The sequence below is a fragment of the Lissotriton vulgaris genome, chromosome 4_1, assembly GCF_964263255.1.
Source record: "Lissotriton vulgaris chromosome 4_1, aLisVul1.2, whole genome shotgun sequence".
Classification (NCBI taxonomy): Eukaryota; Metazoa; Chordata; class Amphibia; order Caudata; family Salamandridae; genus Lissotriton; species Lissotriton vulgaris.
The window spans coordinates 1,489,190,888-1,489,211,596 of NC_141691.1; the positions used below are offsets into that span (position 1 = coordinate 1,489,190,888).

At 43.3% G+C, this 20,709-nt stretch overlaps 1 protein-coding gene across 1 annotated transcript in view; it reads left to right on the plus strand.

The window, feature by feature from the left end:
* The window catches only part of SNTG1 (syntrophin gamma 1), a 1,529,981-nt gene that overhangs the window by 616,688 nt on the left and 892,584 nt on the right, over positions 1-20,709 (plus strand). The gene's annotated exons all lie outside the window — the stretch shown is intronic.

The following is a 20,709-nucleotide window of genomic DNA, read 5'->3' on the forward strand; positions in this document are numbered from 1 at the left end:
AAATGCAAAAATTGGCTAGACTCGAAGCCCTTTATCAGCTATGTTTAATAAAAAGTTTAAGGTGCCTTGTCCATTTAAAAAACTGCTTGTTTCAGATGTAAAAAAAAACCTCCACTTTGTGGGGATTCACTCTTTCACTTTATGCTTTAATCTACCATCAGCTATTTTGTCTTTTTGTGTAGTAGAACATTATATAATGAGCTTCACCGCACAATTATGGTACAACATGGACAGCAATATCCCAACTTTCTCTAACACAAACAATAGGTAAAGAGCAGGTGGAAGTATCAGAAGTAATTTCAAAGAATTCTCTCACACATACAGGACAGGTACAACACAAATAGCTAACACACTAAGGAGTGAATGAGAAGAGCTAAATAACGGTTGTGTGCTCTGCTTTGCTTTCTTGACTCCAACGAGACAAGGTAAATGTATCTGAATATCTCTGCTCAAGTGACATGAAGTCATTCTTCTAATCTACCCCACTCCTTCTCAAACATATTTTGCTGATAAAGAGAAAATCAAGATTTTATGTTTTCTCAGATAAAAATGATGTGCTGTTTTCCATTTGTTTCTGGTCTAATCGAGATATTTTTCAAAGTAATTTGAAAGGCATCATCTGTTGTTCAAGGCACCTGACAGCCATCGACTGATTTCTGTCTTCACTCTTTTTACTCTGATATTTCTGTCTCATTGAACTTTCCCTTTTATACTTCCTTTGGCAACCGGGGAAAATGTTTAATGCATTTCTTTACTGATTCGTGAGTGTTTGAAGAAATGCTAAATCGTGTGAACAAAGCTCCTTCCCCCAAAAAATAGCTATATTTTCGTCTTCGGATCTTCAGGGGATAGATAATTGTATGCATAAAAAAGTAAAGGCAAAATACAGGATTTAAAAAAAGTTAACCATGTGTATCATTAATTGATTTCTATTAGGATGAATCATATGTAATGGGTATTTGTTTATTTATCGTAAACATAGAGGAAGTCCCTTGGATTTCAGGATCCTATAACTTTTCAGAGGGCTGGACTCTAATTTCTACTGATTTCACCTAGGTAAAGAGCAGCCTTATACACATCTTAAAATAGTAAATTACCAAAATAAAGAGATTCCATATTTAAATCCTTAAATAACCCATCCAAAGTAGAAAATGTAAGACTCTTCACAATCCAAAATTGGATCCCAACCCACTTTTGTATTCAATAAATGCCCTTCATTGACGTAGATGTGTCTCTAATGCATTTAGCCTCAAAGGCAATACAGTGGAGTAGGGCAAATTGTGAACAGCTTTTCACATTGATGAAAAATGTATTCCTAAAAACTGTCTCCTTTCAGCCAAAGTACAGTACACACGCATGTTTGTATGAATATAGTTAGATATTTTGCAATTTCATTGATTGCTCTGCCATTTAGGATTTTTTTGTCACACATTTTGAAGCTAGTTAAACATGGCATGTAGGTCCCAAAAGACCTTACCAGAACAAATTCAATGTAGAGAACTCTCATGCTGCTTTCTTGAATCCTGAAAATAATTAGTGCAGCGCCCACCTCAATTCTTCTTTGCAATATTTCGTCCATCATTTTAATTAGATCCATCCAGTCAGTATTGAGCTTGTAGCCACTACAAAACTTATGACTATCATTAGCGTTCCCTGCTCCACACTTTGTACATGAGACTAAGGAATCTGGAAGAACTTTGAAAGACTCTCCAGAGACCAATACAGCCTAAAAACAGAACCATTGTTAATTCTTGCGTAGAGATTCTAGTACTTTGGGGCATATTACCAAGCAATAGCGATAATTATCGCTATTGCTTGGTTAGAGACAAAAATTTACCACTGAGCTGCGGCGATTTTTACCGCAAATAAACCTTGGTATTACCAAGGTTTACCACAAATGCGATAAAAATGGCCGCAATGCATGAATATCTCTGAAAAGTCGGCGATATTCATGCATTACCGAGCTAATGCTCCTAACCATGTTATCCACCTCCCATTGGATAACATGGCTAAGAACTGCTCAGGGCAGGTGTTAGCTTTTGGAGATATTCGCGCTTAGCGCGAATATCTCCAAAGGTTGGTAATAGGAGATAGCGATGTTAGCGACTGTTTTCAGTCGCTAACATCTTGGCACGCCCACTTTGCATGTCATTAGTGATAAATATCACTGACATGCAAAGTGGGGCCCAAGATGGTCGCTATCTCCTACTAGCTGTCGCTAACTGGTGTTAGCGACAGCTAGGTAATAGGGAGATAATTTTATCTCCTCTTTCTTGGCTTTTAAAGCCAAAAAAGCGGAGATAAACCCCCTTAATAATATGCCCCTTTGTTCCTTGTAGCCTTGGCGCATTATCCTAATAGATTTCATCAGAATTTTCCGTTTTGGTCTCCTCCATCTTCTGTAGTACTCAGTACCGCCTTGCAACTTCCTTCTTCATTGCTATTACCTCAGTTACTTGAGTTTTAACTGTTGCAAGGTGTCTGAAAGAGACTTGTATCCGGATGTCAACTAACCATTGGGCCTGATTAGTTGTAACACAAAACAAGACCTTAGCTAGCAAACCTGTCAAATCATTGCTGGACTTAATCTTCCCAGCAGCACATTACCAATAATGATATTTAGTGTGGCAAAATTAACGGGGTAATGAGCAATCAGGGGTGCCTGATGACTTCCATAATTGCTGTTAGAGGGCATGTGAGATTCCCTACAATCCACACAGAATCTGCTACTTCATGTGCATTGAGGTGTACAACGTCAGCACAGGGCTCTAGCCGAACCATACATCTCCCTGTAATGGGCTAGCTTACAAGTCAACCAAGGAGCATATTTACAAGCCCCTATCGCCACAGGAACATACCTTTTTTTTACGTTCCTGTGTTGATACAGCTTTGCCTCATTTATAGGGCAGTGTTAAGCCGGGGAACATCGTTTACAACAAAACTTTTACCACGCACTATCATTACAACGCAGGAATTACAACGAAAGTCGTTGCAACGACTTTCGCTGGAGGGCGCTGTTGGATAGGGAATAGTTTAATTTTCTATCCAACACCTTCCCTACTATCCACGGGGACTGGAGTTGGAATAGAAAATTAAACTATTCCACTATCCAGCGACCCACAACGCAAGTCGTTATAATGACTTGCGTTGTAATACCGGCGTTGCAAAGGCATGTGTGGTAAAAGCATGCGTTGAAACGTCATACAACCTGTTAAGCCACTTAACGTGGATACATGCTGCCTTGTAATTAAGGTGATAAGAGGGCAATGGGTGTTGCGGTTGGAATTCCACAGCAACACCCATTGATTTTCATGCTGCCCCATATTTACAAGGGAGCACAAACAGACAGGTGTCAAAGAGATAGAGAAAGTTCAAGTTCAAGTTCGGGTATTTATATAGCGCACTACTCACCCAGAGGGTCTCAAGGCGCTTGATGGCACTAAGGTCACAAAGATGGCACTAAGGTCACAAAGGGACCACAGAGGTCACTAAAGAGCGAGAAAAGCACACAAAAACGTCACAAAGAGAGGGAGAGAGTCTGCACAAAGGTCAACCAAGTGATACTTCCTGGTCTTAATTGTTGATTAACAGACTGTAGTCTAGGGACAGGGATCATTGCATTATTTGTAATGTCTGACTTGGACGAATTACATGGTAGGCAAATTCCTCAGTCTTTTTAACCGTATGTGTGCGTAATGTAGACAAGGCATACTTTACACGCGTATGGTTATTTAAAGTGGTCAGTTATCACCAGTCTACATGAGTAGCTCACAAAAACTCGCATATATCATGACATGGGTATTTTATGCACAAGTCTCAAGTTGTTTGCGTACCCCACACCTCGTAAACTACAGAAAAATCCAAGTGTGGCTAGCACATTATGCTGCATACATATCTAAATCTTTACCTCTTTGAATCAGCCCTCTTCTCAGAATTATCCACACACCCCCTCTAGCTGAGAATTCTTGATAGCCAATAGAGAAATGAAACATGCACTTTTGTGGAGGACTATTGTTTATAGCAAACTGTACATTCCTCTCTTAACTAAAAAGACGTACCTGAAATCTTCCAGTTTGTGAACCTTCAAATAGGTGTGATATGGTATGAAATGGTCCAATGCACAAACCTCTTACGCGACTACAAATTGCTTTCATAAAGCTACAAGAAGAAACCTTGAGCGAAGGGGGCGTCTTGGAGACACAGTGACAGTTTATTTCCTCTGAAAATAATTTTTCAGTTTGCCTGTCAACGGCTTACAGACAGGCGAAGAATTGGACAGAATATGGTTGAGGAAAACGTCGTACTAATTAAAAACCCCTCAGTTCCAAGCTACTAATAAAAACAGCAAATCAAGGAGAGCGAGATACCAGTGATGTGTTGCATGTACACAAACATTTTAATGAACTGTTTTAATATGTACTAGATTAATAGACTTGTTTTATCATGCCAACATGGACATGAATTCTGATCCTTCAAAAGTTAATGTTGTAGATAGAAACATCCAATAATTCTATATGAAAGTTGTTTATAGAGGTTCATATACCCGTGACTGCATTCTTCCAATCAATTACATTCCAATCTTCTTTTTATGTATAATCCGTTTGTATTCATTAATTTTGATGTAAGCTTTTACTGGAAACAACTGAAGAAAACACAATTATACCCTTATATATCAATAATTTGTACTTCTTAATACAACATCTATAAAACAAACCTGTACATTTCCTTTAAAAAATATATTTTATTTATTGTATTTTAATATTCTGAAATAATGATTACCCTTTTCTAGAAATGCATATCATTGTATTGTTCGCCACCATTGGGGTTTAAGTGCTGGTTATAACTTAACCCCTAAACTCTGCAGATTAGCTGTCGTTTTAATCTGGGAACTATAGGGATGAAGGTCTCATGCTAATAATTTGGGGACTAATAAAAGCATATGCATCACAATTTTTCCGATTTTCAAAAAAAATCAGGCACAGTGTTCTTGTGGACCATATATAAAGCACTGATACAAATCTGCCGACATGAAATATGATGCCAACATGTCGCAATAAATACATATGGTTTTATTCAGCGTCCCTCAGGTATCCACTTCTGATTAACAAGTATGTGTGCCTACAGTGAATCACTCAACACAGTGCTTTTGTGGGAGGCCACACCCACTTTCCCTGGCTCCACCCACTTCCTTCACTGGCTCCACTCACATCCTCAACTGGCTCGGCTGATACCCACTGTAATACTTGATTGAATTCTTACCTTCGTAATATAATGGTTGACATTAAACGTGCTGGTCTCAAGCTCCTTGGAAAGGATATCTTAATAAAATCAAGGCAAAACTGCAAAAGAAACTGGATGTTATGACTGTTGGAACCAAGGATAATGATTTTTTTTCTGACCATTAAAGGCCTGTCTCTAAAGTAATGCTGATATGACTATCATCTTCTGTTGTATTTTGTGCCTCCGCAGGCTTGACCCTAAACTGCTCCGGACCACTTTTTTTAAGACAGAACCACTCCTCACACACTTCTCAATTCTTTTGCTCTGAGAATTTGGGAAATTCACTACTGATATATGTACATTTTGTTGCCAAAGCATACATGACATTACAGAGCTCAGAGGTACAAGCCCACTATGAAGGCATCTATCACATAAAGAACATATTGACTCTGCTAGAGGCACAATATGCACCTCCCTGGTATATGCACAACCTGTAATGATTTTTGCACCTCATTCAGTCCTGTAATATGTCCCATATTGTAATTGTATTTATATAACGCTTCCACTCCTGACAAGGCGTCAAAGCACTTTTCGGTGAGTAGCACGCTACTCCGGAACCCAAAAAGGATGAGTGGAGAGTTAATATAGGGAAAGATATGCTCATTTGAGCGATGGACACGTGAGTCTGTTAGTTTTATTGACTGGTATAATAGAGGGATAGAAAAGGGAAGCACCTAGAAAGTGTTATTTGGGAGATCATAGTAGTAAAATGAGGTTTGGGATGGGTTCGAGGGAGGGATAGAGGAGGGAAGAATCTAGAACGGGTTATTAGGGAGTTCAAAGTAGTAAGATGAGGATTGGGTGGAGTAAAAGGAGAGATGGAGGAGGGACACGTCTCCAGAATGGGATTTACTCTCACAAGTGCTTTGTAAATGGGAATAATTCAAACACATCTTACCCCCAATTGGCACCACTTAGCCCTTAAAATAATGTTCCCAACATACAACAGGGCCTTTTGCTCCCTAACATGAAGGTAATACACAATGATGTAGCTGTCAAACCCCAACCAGCACAGAATACAATTGACAACAGACTATAAAGAGGTCTATGTTTGATAGGGTGCATAGAAGAAGAGACAATGGACCAAAATCATTTGAATGTTGATACCATCCCGTTTTGTTTTCATGTATACGCGACCTTTGAAGGCTAATAAACTCGACTGTACAAAATGCACTACACACAATATTACGCATGCACAATACGCTTGAAACAGCCAAATACGCTCTGCTAGATTTGAGTACTAGTTCTGCATTCTGTCATTTTACCACCTAAAACGTTTAATGAATCAATACATTTTGTAACAATCAAACAGTAACCTTGTAACTGAAAAATGAAGGATAATCACACTAAGCCTAAATATTGGTATTTGTGTTCTGGCTGTGTTGTTCTTCAAAATAGATTGTAACAGTGCAGTGTCAAAGCACAGTTTTAAATCTTCTTTATGTCCAAATCAGCTTACATGTATTTGCAGTTGAGGGAGGGATGTTGCATCACCTTAAGTGCTATTACTAAAGTAAAATACAGCATTTTGTATTCATGGTTATTCCAACTATTAAGATTTGTGTAATGTAAAAGAAAAAAAGGGCGGCGAAGTGTCCATCTGGATTTGAACTGTTACATTTTCTACGAAGTTAAAAACACTATTCCGTTTTATCTCACCACACAAGGTGATAATGAGCACTGCAATCAGGGCTGTGTGAAGAGGAAGGGGTTGCGAATCTAGGGGCGGGCTTTGGGAATGTTGTTGCTGACTTGAGGTAAATCAGGGGTGGGTGATTCAGTGGCGTCACTAGGGGGGTGCGGGGGGTGCGGACCGCACCGGGTGTCACCCCATCTGGGGGCGACACCAATCTATTACACTCACACTGACTGACTAGTAAGAAGCGCACCACGTCACCTCCCGTAGCTGATCGCATGTGCACCATCCATCCGCCATCTGCATTCTGCACATCACACCGTCACATGAGTCACAGTCACACAACAACGAAGGGTTTAATTGTTCTGTGACTGTGACTCATGCGATCAGCTACGGGAGGTGACGTCAGAGACGAAGGGTTTATTTAAGCACAGTCTTGGGAGTCACTCCTCAGTGCATGCAATTTTCAGGCAGTGTCGAACTGCTTTAGTAAAAGATGTTACCATGAGCGAGAGTCAGGTGCCCATTGCCCTCGGTGACACCTGGGTTCGTACAGTTAGTGCCCAGCACCCAATGAAATGTTGGGCTACAAAATGTAAACTCTGCACTATTAGAAAAAAGCAGAAATTATTTTTTCGCACCTTTTCTTTCTGTATTGTGCAAATAGTTTTTACTCCAAATCGCGGAACACGGTGCACATTTTAAAAGAGCTGACAGACGCATTTTTCATACCCTCTTAAGTGAAATCTTCACAAATAAAGCAGCTTTTAATACATTGGGGTGTTAGTTGAGGGAGTGAGTGTTCCTCGCAAGCAATAACCACAACTTTAGTCGGGTTGAACCACATATGTTACTAAATACCTGAGTTCAACCCCCTGGTAGTTTTGGCACGGGGCAGACGGGTTTAACCTGGGGGCAAAGTGTAAACTATTCATACAATACCAAATTAGAAATAATTTTAAAGAGAGCTCAAGAAAAATCCAGACCTATTTAGAAACGTAGATTTCATTTCAATGAACAAAATAACACTTGAAAGACAAGAATCTAATAAGAGAAAATCGGAGTTACTGAAATTTAAAATTTAAATATAAAAATAGCACCAAAAAAGCTGGCATGTGGTAGTGCTTGACCAGTACCTAGGTGCAAGTTAAGGTCAATCATGATTGAGTCAGATAATGAAACCAGATCACGTTCCGAACTCAGAAGGGGTGAGTTATGTGCAGGACCCTCCCCTACAGCATTGCAACCACGATGCAAAGGATATTAATAACCTGGAATGTTAGGTGACTAAATAATTGCCCAAGTGCCCAAGGTTGCACTCATCTCCTGAACTATAAAAGTCAGATCGCACTGTTACAGGAGACATACATTTTGGTGGAGAAATTGGGCAAGAAATGGAGAGGGCACCTGTTTGCCACTACATACTGTAATTACGCTCTGGGGTTAGTAACTTGGATAGTGGCTGGGGTTCCTTTTAGGGTGCTGTTGATGATAAGGAAAGCAAGTGGTCAAAATCTAATTGTGGCTGGGCTGCTGCATGGGAATGACACATGCTCAGTGAACACGTACTCTTTGAATGTTGACTAGAATTAATTGGACTGCAGATTTCAATTGTGTCCTAGATTGGCAAGGGGAGGGTGAGATGGTGCAGGCGGAGGGGAGATGGTGCAGGCAGAGGGAGAGATATGGTGCAGGTGGAGGGGAGATGGTGCAGGCAGAGGGGGAGATGGGACAGGCAGAGGGAGGGATGGTGCAGGCAGAGGGAGGGATGGTGCAGGCAGAGAGGGAGATGGTGCAGGCAGAGGGTGAGATGGTTCAGGCAGAGGGAGAGATAGTGCAGGCAGAGGGGAGATGGTGCAGGCAGAGGGGGAGATGGAGCAGGCAGAGGGGAGATGGTGCAGGCAGAGGGTGAGATGGTGCAGGCAGAGGGTGAGATTGTGCAGGCAGAGGGGGAGATGGTGCTGGCAGGGGAAGATGGTGCAGGCAGAGGGAGAGATGGCGCAGGCAGAGGGAGAGATGGCGCAGGCGGAGGGAGAGATGGTGGAGGCAGAGGGAGAGATGGTGCAGGCAGAGGGAGAGATGGTGCAGAGGGAGGGTTAGTGCAGGCAGAGGGAGAGATGGTGCAGGCAGAGCGGAGATGGTGTGGACAAAGGGAGCGATGGTGCAGGCAGAGGGGAGATGGTGCAGGCAGAGGGGAGATGGTGCAGGCAGAGGGAGAGATGGTGCAGGCAGAGGGAGAGATGGTGTGGACAAAGGGAGCGATGGTGCAGGCAGAGGGGAGATGGTGCAGGCAGAGGGGAGATGGTGCAGGCAGAGGGTGAGATGGTGCAGGCAGAGGGGGAGATGGTGCAGGCAGAGGGGGAGATGGTGCAGGCAGAGGGAGAGATGTCGCAGGCAGATAGAGAGATGGCGCAGGTGGAGGGAGAGATGGTGCAGACAGAGGGAGAGATGGTGCAGACAGAGGTAGAGATGGTGCAGGTGGAGGGGAGATGGTGCAGGCAGAGGGAGAGATGGTGCAGGCAGAGGGAGAGATGGTGCAGTCGGAGGGGACATGGTGTGGACAAAGGGAGCGATGGTGCAGGCAGAGGGGAGATGGTGCAGTCAGAGGGGAGATGGTGCAGGCAGAGGGTGAGATGGTGCAGGCTAAGGGAGAGATGGTGCAGGAAGGGGGTGAGATGGTGCAGGCGGAGGGGAGATGGTGCAGGCAGTGGGGACATGCTGCAGGCAGAGGGTAAGATGGTCCATCCGGTAGGTTGTGAGGGGGTGACACCATGAGTTACCTGCACCGGGTGACACCAACCCTAGTGACGCCACTGGGGTGATTCATATCGCCCAACACCAGAGAAAGCAGTAGCGGTCGGCAGTAGGTGTTTCTATAGGGCGGTGACGTGGGCAGGAGGAGGGGCAGGGTGGGGGGAAATAATGTATGGATTACGGAGTTTTACAGGTAAGTAAACATTTAAATACATAAAACGAATTTCGTTGCGCACACTGCATCACCAAATGTGATGCAGTGTGCGCACCGAAATTCGTTTTATGTATTTAAATGTTTACTTACCTGAAAAACTCCGTAATCCATACATTATTTCCCCCCACCCTGCCCCTCCTCCTGCCCACGTCACCGCTCTATAGAAACACCTACTGCCGACCGCTACTGAGAGAAAGCAAGATTTCTTGCGAGGGAAGGTTTTAAGGACTGTTTTGTTGAAAGGACAAGTAGACATTAAATTATGATAAGCTGATATGAAGTTATCCTCTGACCTACAAGTTGTTAAACAGGCTTTTGTCCTGACTTGAATAAATCACCCTCAGTTTAGCGCCCCAGTGCTGCTTTAAAGCCATGCTTGGTGCTGCACATAACAGTTTATAAAGCCCCTCATAGTTTAGTTTCAAATGCAAGGTTTTGGTGACATCGTATTAATGACAGTAAGGCTTTGGCTTTCAGTGTGTGTTAAATGTATCACTGCAAACCTGCCTGCAAAAGCAAACTCTGGCCGCACGTTTTGTTTTCTTTTTCTGGCCTCTGAGTCCTAGGTGCTGGTGATGGAAAAAATCAAAGCCATAGGGGGGAGAAAAGAGCGCAGTGCAGGCAGTGGTTTAGGAATTAGGGGCTCATGAAAAGGAAAGTAATGGGGTTGGGAATGTAGGCTGCATGAGAGCCCCACAGAAAAGTAAGGCGTTTAAATGTAGACCTGGTTCAGAAATTAGAGGTCGAGAAAAGCAGACGGAAAGCAACTTGTGAAGGGAGGGAACAAGAATTGCATGACAAGAGGAATCAAGGCGCTTTACTGCAAGCCTCGGATGTGAAGGGACGGGAGAAGAGCCCAGCGACCTCCCCTCCAGGTCCAGGGGTAGAGCAAAAGAAAGGGCAGGAGAATCAGAAGGGTGAAAAAATAAGTGGTTTATCCCTGCATGCACAGTGTTGAAGAGGTCAAACTCGAGTTCTTAAAATCCATGTCCACACTCTCAGCACTGTGATTTCCAGATTATTAGCTCCATAAAGCTATGCGTCCTATGTAATACAAGCGGTAAAGATTCATGGCCTGCATCATGCCTCACATTTTAAAACCAATCGGTACCTTATGTGAGCACAGCCATTCATAACTCATTTCTCCTGGCTAGACTCGACTGCCCGGACGGGTTCAATAATCATAAACAAATTCCTCTGCATCCTGTAAGAAACTGTTATGTGTGTCTGTTGGAGTGATCTTGGCCTGGAGTTTCAGTTTGCATGAAAAAATTATTTTGTTTTGGCTATGGGAAACCCCGTGGAAGGACAATTGTGTTTGATTAGAGAATGATTGTTAGCAGAAACATTCTGCTGAGCAACTGCCTAGACCTTCATTAACCAATAGGGAGCTGCTGAAGGCCTACATGACAGGTAACAGGCATGAAGAGCCCAGCCTTCTTCAATCCTCAAGGGGCTCTCTAACTTGCTCTAAGGGAGGGGGAAGACACGTTAACTTCGGAAGTAAAGATGACTCGGGGGGAGTGTGTTTGCTCTTTAAAATTATTTAGAGAAAGCTTGAAAGTTGAAATTCAGTCACCAGCCAGCCAGGAGTACATACATTTTCGAATGGGTGAGAGTGAGAGGCTGAGCAGCACAGACGGCATGCGAAAAGTGAAGCCCTCCCACTTTGTGCATATATTTTTGAAAAATTAAGTTCACCACCACTGCAGACATTAAACTTCCTATGCTGAGCACCGGAAAGCACCGGCACAAATTAAGCATCCTCTGCAATAATAAATGAGTGTTGATGGCACCAGTTTTCCACACACCTGGAAAATTAAATGAGCCGGGACAACATCACACGTTTTCAATGACAAGTCTCCCATTGCTAAAGGAAGACAACTTCTGCAATTACAGCATCAGAATGGAGCTGGTATTTCTTGAGCTCCAACATGCACTGTCGTCTCATGATACCTTTCTACACCTTCCACTTTTATATGGTAAAATATAGTTCACAAAGGAATTATAAGCAGAGTGGCGTGAATAGCTCTAATTGAAATCACAAATGGACTACATAGTTAAAATACTACTAATTCAACTTCATAAGAATAATATGACTGTCAGACATACTACTAAGCTAATAAAGGCTATTTGGCTAATGATAATTAAAACTGCATATCAAGCGCTAACCTTCCTATAGGACAATATTTTAAAGCATTTTATCTCGTTTTGAGGTCACCCTTTTCTGGATTCTAACCTAGAGCAATCAAACATTCAAAGGATCAGGTACATTTGTTACCTAAAAAAACTGTCTGAAACATCTTTTATTTTAAAAAAAATCCACATAGTGCTTTACTGTCCCTTTCAAGCAATTTTGAATTCTATACAACTAATGCTGACATTGTTAAAAAATAAATGAGGGCAAAAAAGGACCTATTTTAGAGTTTTTCAGAAAAAGATGGGAAGCCCACTACGGAGTAGCTGTTTCACATCTTTTAAAATCCAACACCACAGAGATCAGAAGTTATAAGGTGCCAGCCTATTACATTTGTGCCTTTTAAAATGAGGCATAACATGGAGAATCTGGTTTTAACACACCAAATTCTGCATATTTTGCTTTTCCGTAGGGGTGGGTGAACAATTCCTGCTGATCTGCTGGGGATTTGGCCACTCCACGGTATGCATGTTACGCTGAGTTCCGGCCAAATTCTGCCAACTGACACGTTCCGCCATTCTGCAGCACAAGTAGAAAGAGGAAATGCCGCTGAAGATTGTTTTCGGACACAATGATGTCCCTTCCTGCAGAAATACAATCCTGCCTCTAATTCAGACATTCGGGAATCATAATGCAAGGGTACCTCCATTGGTGCTAGGGACACATAGTGCACCAGCACAACAGAGCGCAGGAATGGACCATTATTAGTAAATATGGTGCAAGCCTTCCCTCTCCATTTGATGCATTGCAGAAAGTTTGGCTTTCTGTGTTGTGTTGTGCTAAATCTTAGTAAATCTGGGCCACAGTATCTATGCTTTTCTACTTGTTACAACTTTCACAGCTTTGTATGCTAGTTATCAAAGTCAATTTATAGTGATACTGTAGGACATTGGTGTAATAGTTGAGAGCCGATGAGAACCAACCGCAAGTTCTAATCACAATACTTTTCAAGATTAATCTCTAAAGCTAATAACTAAACCTGTCCTAAATTCTCTTGTAGCTTGGAACAAAGCAGTCAGGCTTAGCTTAGAGACAGTCTGTACACTATTCCTACATCACTCAAACTGTAATTAAGTGACAATTCAACACAAGAAAACTCCCACACCAGTTTAGAAAACTATAGTAAAGTCCAACAAATAAAATGACACAAAAACTACAAAAATCCAATAATTTGAACCAGAGATGTGAATTTTTCAATTTGAAATTAGAAAAGCACAAAAGGCCAACTGCAGTTATCCGTTCACTATACCGGGTCAAAGTCATGATCCAAGATGGACAGCGGGTTGGATACAGGACCAGGTTTGCCCTGTGGAAAGTTTACTTTCTGATTTATAACATTTTCTAGACCAAAACCAGTCGTCGGTTAATCATCAGCAGGGCAAGCTGCCAGGTGGATCTGAAGTGAGGCTCGAAAGCGGCGGTGGTGAAGAGTGGAGTACGGGTGCAGTCGTCGACAGAGAGGGGAAAACTCAGAGTGTGCACAGTCCATTCCCTGCGAAGGCCTCAACATCGATCAGTTACAGCACAGTGTCATTTCCAATAATGCCCTTTACATTTGAAGTTTTTTGGAAGTAGGATCTCCTTTAGTTGGCAAACTAGACAGTTGAGGCTGACTGGTGATTCATTGACGCAACAACAGTCTCTGTTAGTCATCCAGGAAGAAAGCTAATACAAGTTTCTTTGCCGTAAAACTTGTAGTTTGGGAACAGGAAGAGTGCCCTTTAACACTGCCAAAGATCCATGACCTAGGGGGCACTTTATGACCTAGGACTCACTCCAACAGAGACCAGTGGCAGGGTACAGGGCAAGTTCAGTTTGTACTGGTCACTTAGGCAGTTTCAGCAAAAGGCCTCTTGAAGCGTGTTGTGTCCCTGTAAATCAAACAGGAGGTTAGCCAACTGACACTTGAAGTCACTTCTGGGGTCCTGGGTTTGAAGAAATATAAACCTCCTAAGGGGTTCTCACTGATACACCTGGTCCTTTTAGAGGGAGAAAGCTCATGGCAAGCACATGGCTAACTAAGATGGCTACCAAGTACAAGATGGCTTTCAGCTCATGCTAACAGCTATCCCTGCAATCTTTACCAGGTTCAAAGCAAGCAAGTGCTAAACAATGGCAGAGGTGTAATGGGGAGCCTGACATAGCATGGCTGTTAGAAATTTGGTTGTTGGTCAACTGGGTTGTGAATCCTGGTCAAGCAACAGCTACAATCCCTTGCAGGGTGAACCATAAAAATTCACTAAATTAACCAGTGCTTAGCCCTGGGAAGCTTAAAACAAAAAACAGTCAGGCTTAACTTAGAGGCAATGTGTAACGTATTCATGCAGCACACAAACAATAAGAAAAAGAAAACACAGCTTTAAAAAAAATCCCAGAACAATTTGGAAAAGTAGAGAACATTTTAAATTATTTGACCCCAAATGGACAAAACTCAAATCAGTAGAATAGATTTTCTAAATGTTTTACATTTTTAGTAAAAACTAGCGCCTAAAAGATCAAATGCCAACCACAGACATCTAGTCGCGCAAGAATGGTCCAAGTCAAAAATTATGGCCAGCCGCAATGTAGTGAGATTCGGATGCAAGAAGAGGATAGGGTCGGATCAGTGCTTACCTTCAGACTTAGAGGAATGTTTGAGAACAACATTTTTAAAGTTCAGTGGAGAAGGCTACTGGAAGTGTCCAAAGAGGGGGCGTCTTTGTTGGATAGTCATGGGTCAGAGCTGCAAATTTCCACATTTGGACTTAGTTTCTGAAATGGAAGTTGAAAATGTCAAACAGAATGAGGCAGAGAGCAGTAGCCAAGGACAGTTCCTCAAGATCAGATACCCCTTTTGCAAAGGACTGCTGAAAAGGATTTGCTGCTGCAGAGAAGACGTGAAGTCAATACGACCGGCGATGCACCTCGGCCAGATAGGAGAGCATTTTGTTCCGGGCCTCCCCTGGTTCTCAGAGCAGTTTTTTGCCAAACATGTTATAAGTCCCCACATGTGGATTTTGGCTATCTGGGCACTTTTAATACCACTTCAAAGGGTCCAGGACTGGAGGGGCACCACTTGAAGTGTCTAAAATTCACCCAGGCTGGGTCCTGGTGGGGTTCATGATGGAGGAAACCTGCTGTGTTCCGGTGAACAGTAGGCCAGCAAACTAGCCCTTGCGAGTCACTTTGAAAGTCCTGGGACAGTTGAAGTTCCAGTCCTTGTACCTAGGTGGAAAGTACCAGCGCAGCACGACAACAGGGCAGCAACCCAGCAGGGTAGCTGTCCTTCAGAGCAGTAGTCCAGCAGAGTGGCAGTCCTTCCAGAAGCTCACCAGTAAGCATGGGCGGGAAATCCGTTACGCTCGCGGATTTTGCGGATTTTTGGTAAATTCGCAATCCGCGAGATCAGCGAATTTCCCGCAAAATCCGCAAATTCACACGCAGCAGATTTTTTTTTCTTGGTGATAAAATTTTGCTGCGTGCGGTGTAAGTTCGCAATTGCGAACTGGTACAAAACCCTTGCGAACTGGCAGAAATCCTTGCGAACTGGCAGAAATGCTTGCGAACACAAAAAAAGCATTCAGCAGGTTAAAAAGTTCAAACTCATCATTAGTAACCATTCCCTGTAGTGCTTCCTGACAAGGGCCCCTCCAGAGTTCAGTTGCTAGTTGCAACAATTATATGACCCTGCTCTGACCCTCACAGCAGGCTCATAGAATAGCTACAAGTAGGCCACAAAGGTCCTGGAAAAAAAAATTGCACTGCAACAGAAAGCAAATTACAGATAAGGAAGCAGGTGCCAGACTGGAATTTTAAAACAGTGACACATTAATAAATCAACCCCAAGTTAATTCATGTCAGTTGAAGCAGGCAGGTGTGCTTGCTTTCCCCCCCCCATAATCTACAGTGATGATGAACCAGAGGGTGGCATTGATGCACCAGAGGATGGCATGGGTGAAACAGAGGGTGACAGGGGTGAAACAGAGGGTTCTGGGAACCTGTGATGATGAACCAGACATAGAAACAACATAATCGAGACCGTTGCGAGCCGACATGTAAGTTTGCAATTGCGAACTGGTACAAAACCCTCGCGAACTGGCAGAAATCCTTGCGAACTGGCAGAAATCCTTGCGAACACAAAAAAAGCATTCAGCAGGTTCAAAAGTTCAAACTCATCATTAGTAACCATTCCCTGTAGTGCTTCCTGACAAGGGCCCCTCCAGAGTTCAGTTGCTAGTTGCAACAATTATATGACCCTGCTCTGACCCTCACAGCAGGCTCATAGAATAGCTACAAGTAGGCCACAAAGGTCCAGGAAAAAAAAATTGCACTGCAACAGGAAGCAAATTACAGATAAGGAAGCAGGTGCCAGACTGGAATTTTAAAACAGTGGCACATTAATAAATCAACCCCAAATTAATTCATGTCAGTTGAAGCAGGCAGATGTGCTTGCTTTTCCCCCCCATAATCTACAGTGATGATGAACCAGAGGGTGGCATTGATGCACCAGAGGATGGCATGGGTGAAACAGAGGGTGGCAGGGGTGAAACAGAGCGTTCTGGGAACCTGTGATGATGAACCAGACGTAGAAACAACATAATCGTGACCATTGCGAGGCGACATGTAAGTTCGCAATTGCGAACTGGTACAAAACCCTCGCAAACTGGCAGAAATCCTTGCGAACTGGCAGAAATCCTTGCAAACACAAAAAAAATCCGCAAATTTGCGAGAATTCGCGGATTTTGCGGATTGCGAGTTTGCAAATTCGCAAAATTCGCGAACGCCAGATTCGCAAAATTTGCCCATGCTTACTCACCAGTCCTTATTCCTGGCAGAGCATCGACAGGTTCAGAAGTGTACTGTAAAGTTGGTGTCTGAGGTCTCCTTATTATACTCTGGTGTCCTCCTTGTGGAAAATGGGAGAAGCTTCCAGACAGCAGGTTTGAAATTAATGGGATTTCCTGACTTCCCTGCCATGTTTCCAAGCTGGTTGCAGTGACAATGTGAGTTTGATAGACCCTTTGTGTGAAGGCAGAGTAGAGGCCATTCAGTTGCAAGTGGGTCTGTGCTCATCTCCGTCACATTTTCCTGCCAGCAGATGGCCCATTCAGGCACACCTAATCCCTCTACTGTATGACTGTCTGTGAGGAATTCACAAAGTCTGACAGTTACACCGAGTTATGTGACCCAAGACTGGCTGCAGGCACAAAAGGGCTAAGGGCAGAAAAAATGTAAGCTTTCAAAAAGTGCCATTTTGAAAATTGTAATAAAAAACAGACATTACCAAACAACTCACCAAAATTTCAAAGACACCAAGCAAGACAGAGCTACCAGCTCCCAATTGCAAATTGCAGCTTATTCAATGTAATATGGAACCTCCAATGTTATCCAATGGGAGGGCTAGGCCTCACAGTAGTGAAAAACAAATTTAGGAGTGTTTCACTACCAGGACATGCAAAACTAAAAAGTACATGTCCAGTCCTTCAATTTAAAGTCACCCAGCCCTATGGGCTACCAAAGGCCTACCTTGGGGGTGTTATATTTAATAAAAGGGAAGTTTAAGGGTTGGCAAAAGGATTTAATTGCCAAGTCGATACAATAGTTTCAAACTGCATTCAGGTTTCAGTGGTTGGCATGGGACATGTTTTAAGGTGCCAATTAAGTGATGGCACAACAAGTGCTTCAGGTCCACTGGTAGAATTTATAGGCCCTGGGTATATGGTATACCACTCTACAAGTGACTTAGAAGTACATTTAAGTATGCCAATTGGGTATACGCCAATGTAACCATGTTTGGGGGAGAGAGCACATTCATTTTAGCAATGGTTAGCATTAGTAAAGTGTAAAGTCCTAAGGCCAACAAAAACGAACTCTCCAACATAGTGGAGGGTAAAGGCAAAAGATATGGGGGTGACCACGTAGAGAGGGTTAGGTCCAACAATGTGAGGTTCCGTGACGATTTGAACCCGTGTTTTCAATATTGTCGGAAATACATAATATTGGTATCAGCGAACCGCAAATGATCCATTTAGCATATCCTGGTGTTTTCGCTACGCTACGAGCAAGAGCACTCCTTTTATAAACACATTTCTGATCTACCCACGGCATCCATCTTAGATCATGGCCGCCATTTTGTGTTTCTTGCCCTCACATACGCAATAACCTCTGATCACTTCATTTCGATTAAGGACACGTAGCCTTAGCCGGAGATTCACCTCTTTCATGACACGTGCACCTTAAACCAGATCACGCTGTAGCTGCATGACTCGACAAAGACTGCCTCCTCTGCCCAAGGCCAGTCCTGCTAAACTGGTCTTCGTGTCCATTGTCCTGATCACGATTAGGCGGCCGAAGCCGGTAGCCTTGCCCATTTACAACCTACAAACATCCCTTATCCTGCTTTTCTATCTTCTGCACCTGGCTCTGCTCCTTTCCTTCTGGGCCTTTATTAGGGGGAGGTAACGAAATTTATGATGAGGCGGTCCGGGTCTTGAATGAAAAGTTGACATGAGATTATGATGGAAAAGTGGGAACCCCTCGTTCGTAATGTTTTGACATCAGATATTGTCGACGATTCCTGTGTACGCCAAATATTTATTGTTTAGGACACAAAGGTTTGGGAATGTACTAACATGTGAAGAATTCGCCTGAAGGCCAAAATTTAGTATATAAGGAGCAACCCTCTTTGTACAATTCGAACAGGCTCCTAGTTACTGCCCATGCGTAGTTTCTGTGACTTCTGTGTCCCTGCAGTAATAAACCTTTGGTCTTTGACGCCACCATCGAGAAGCCCGTGTTTCTGTTCATTTGTGCACCAAGGCAGGTGGAACTCCGGGGTCTTTGGGTGTTGTTCCCTGACACCTCTGGACGGAACCAAAAAGTCCAGAACTCCAATTGGCGCCCAACATGGGGCGACGTCATTCGGTACCGGTCCAAAAGCCTGAAGAGTTCGAGAAGCTTTGTGTGAAGATTCCTGAGGGAGGCGCCCCACTTCATCGATCCCGGCATATCGCAAAAGTGGCCCGACGTTCTCTTCCACGAGGGTTCCCGTTCAGGACGGCTGCAGTGGGCCGTTGCCTTGACCGTCGCCCTGTCTTGGACCCGAGGTGCAGTCCTTAGTACAGCGAAACGTGACGGGTTTCTCCTTGGTGACGTCTTCAGTGCCTCAGTTAAGTATTTAGTGATAGCTAGCTGGTTACTTTGTGAGGGTTGTTAAAATCCTTTTTGGTTCTTGGTTTGGTTTGGTTTCGTAAGATTATCACTGGTTGTTCTGGTTACGATAATCTATTTGGTTTAGTTTGGGTATCGATACATCAGTTCGTTTTGGTAGGCCTAAGTTCTTGGTTCAAGTGCACATATCTGTTTCGTGTTTTGTTTGTTTTGTGTTCCGGACTGAAAAATGGTAAGTCGGAGAAACTGTATGTTGTCGTGTTTCGGTTGCAACAGTGACTCACGATTGGAGGACTCATGTCTGGTTCCTCCGATTGGGACTCCCCTATATGACTTGTATTGTAAATATGGTGTGGGTCCTATATCTTATAATGAGGTGTGGGTCCGATACACTGAGAAAGATGGTGTCCTTAGTTGGCCACTGCATGGTAGTTTTGAACCCGAAGTTCTCGACAATTTAGAAGCGAAATTGTTTAAGAAGAAAGCCCGGCCGGCAATGTTTGATTCTTTCCGTTACTGGCGAAAAGAATCCAAACAGAGAGAAATGAAAAGGTTAAAGAAAGAACAAAAAGAGCAAGAAGAGTTGACTCTGAAGCAAGCGGCTAAGCAGCTGCAAGTTAACGAGTCAGAGAAAGCCATAGAGGTGGCCATTAGAGAGCACAATTTAGCGATTGACAAGTGCTATCCTGCCTTGCCATCGAAAACGGCTAAGATACTAGAGGATTCTGAAAACGATCCTCTGTTGTCTTATTTGTTACGGTCACCTCCACCGTATGCACAAGGTGCTACGGCTCCACCTTTACCGAATGTACAATTGCCGGTTGCTGGACAACCTGGTGTTCCTGCTCCTGTCCCTCAGAATCAAGCTCCTGTACCTCCTGTGGTCAATGTGAATGTTCCTACGGCTCCTCCTCCTCCTGGGTTGCCGACTTCTATACCTGTATCTGTCTCGCTTACACCTACTGTTCCACAAACTATCTTCCTCGATACTTCTACTGTTCCGTTATCTGTTCCTACCTCTAGTGTGTTCTCTGCGTCTGCGAGTGTGTTGACTCCACTTTCTGTTCGTCGGAGAATCACTGATTCTGTGTCTAACATTCTGTCTCCTTTCTATAAAACTTTAATCAAGACTCCTACTTCTGACTCTGTTCAAAGACGTAGTCAGCTTCCAAGTACTGAGGAACGGGGAATTTTAGATTCCACGGCTCTCAGATGGATTTCGAAGAGTAGGAGATATAATACGAGAGACGTGCTAGAAACTTTTATGCAGTGGAAAGAACCAACGCAACGGTACGTCTTTGATGAGATGTGCTCGTTGTTACGTGAGGAGATAGAAGAAGATGATGTTGAATCAAATTTAGAAGATTTAATTAAAGTTCAGAAAGAGTTTGCTGCTGGAATGATAGTGGGTGATAATATAGAAGAAGCGATGGAACTGATTTTAAGTTATAGGAATGACCCATCACTTCGTTCACCAAG